Raw genomic sequence first — 2,208 nt, 5'->3', positions numbered from 1 at the left:
TTTCTCCTAATATTACTACGTTTTTACACGTTACTACAGTGGCGTATTTAGAGGGTAGTTACCTCGAAAAGCCAAAAAGAGGGTAAATGTGCCCCTCGCTCCCGTCAATGAAATCCTGGCTACGCCACTGAGTAAGTAGACCTAATGTATATTTCCACAAAAATTGTAATGTTGTGTCCTATGGATATTAGGAATTTTAGGTTTTAACATTGCGGTTAAGCAATGTTACGAAAGCACAGGCACATTCATGTAGGCGTAACCTCTAGTGATAAAGCAATGGTGATATGAGAATAAAAATCCCATAAAAGCGCAGGCCTAGGTCATGAAGTTAGAATTTTATATTTAGCTAGGTACTGTTAAACGCGTTCGCCCCTATACATTTTCGGTCTTTATCATGTTTGCCCCTAGATCGTTCGCCCTGGGTCTGTCCGTTCACAATATTTTATGAGACAATAACCCATGATCCACAAAATTTGGACAAAATGTTTAAATATGTGTTTAATTGTCAAACTTGGTCACTTATAAATTGAAAAAGGACCCGTCCGCTATCATGTGACTAAAAACTGACTTGTTAGTCTTTCATTCAAACCTCTTCCAATTTGTCGTCCAGAAACTTGCCTTCACCGACACAATGTTGTTTCTCTAAAGGATTCTTTTTTTCTTAGTGTCCAGAATTAAAATGAACTTCGAAACAAACAAATGAATTATGTGAAAATTGTAAAAACTACTTAAAGTTCTCAAGAAAGTGGAAACATGGCTCACTTTTCAACTCGATTCATGCAGCATGGAACAATTTTTTTGCGACCAGGACAAATAATTTTTTAAAAGGGACAGTTACGCCAATCATACTTTAGTCTCACGGGATTGTTTTAGCTAAGCCAATCAGTAATAGTGTTCACAGGTCACCGTCCAAATTTGAGCCTCAAACTCACATGTGAATTATCCGTGTTTGAAACTAGTATACAGAAGATGTCTGCAGTCATTACTGACATCTACTACAAACTACAGTCAAACACTGTCAATATCTGTATCATTACTAACCTAGACAACATACTACAATCAAACACTATCAATATCTGTATCATTACTAACCTAGACTACATACTTCTGTTAAACAGTATCAATATCTGTATCCTTACTAACATCTATTACATAATACAGTCAAGCAGTACTAATATCTGTATCATTACTATCCTAAACAACATACTACAATCAAACACTATCAATATCTGTATCATTACTGACCTAGACTACATACTACAATCATACACTATCAATATCTGTATCATTACTAACCTAGACATTATACTACAGTCAACACTATCAATAGCTGTATCATTACTGACCTAGACTACATGCTACAGTCAGACACTACCAATATCATCACTGTATCATTGCTGACCTAGACTACATACTACAGTCAGATACTATCAATATTTGTGTTATTACTGACCTATACTACATACTACAGTCAGACACTATCACTATCTGTATTATTGACCCGGAGAACATACTGCAGACAGGCACTATTAATATATGTATTATTACTGACCTCGACTACACACTACACTCAAACACGTCAATACCTGTATCATTACTGACCTCTACTACATACTACAGTCAAACAGAATCAACCTCTGTATCATTACTAACCTTTACTACATACTACAATCAAACAGTACCAATATCTGTATTTTTTTTTACATCTGGAAACAAACAATTCGGTTAGCTCAAAAGAGTGAGTCGGTCGAGTCTAAGATATTTTTCAACACTTTAATGAGGTTCCTACTTGATTATTATGAAGTTTTATCTAAATGTATCTAAATTTATCAATAATTGTGCCTTCTTCAGTGTTTACTAGCTAAAGAACAAGTTATATTGTGATAAAGTTCATCGTTAGTTGATAATAAACAATTTTCCCAGTTTTGTCCAAATTGTGCATTCTACACGTTTCCAAGAACAAGGGCAATAACTCATAACAAATATTTCTTAAATTGTTTTATTTTCATAGGGCTGGTGATAGGTTCCCGCGTATTTACAAGCTACAGACTGAACGCATTTCGAAAGACAAGAGCAATGCCTCATAACAATCAAAACATTGTAGACAGCTGGAAATGCACGCAATACCGAAGTATGATCATAAACACGCATTCCTTATGGTTCACATCACATAGCGATTGCAGAAATTTTTAGACTGTGAAATTTAGC

Source organism: Lottia gigantea (assembly GCF_000327385.1).
Source record: "Lottia gigantea unplaced genomic scaffold LOTGIsca_660, whole genome shotgun sequence".
Lineage (NCBI taxonomy): Eukaryota > Metazoa > Mollusca > Gastropoda > Lottiidae > Lottia > Lottia gigantea.
This window is presented reverse-complemented; position numbering follows the sequence as displayed.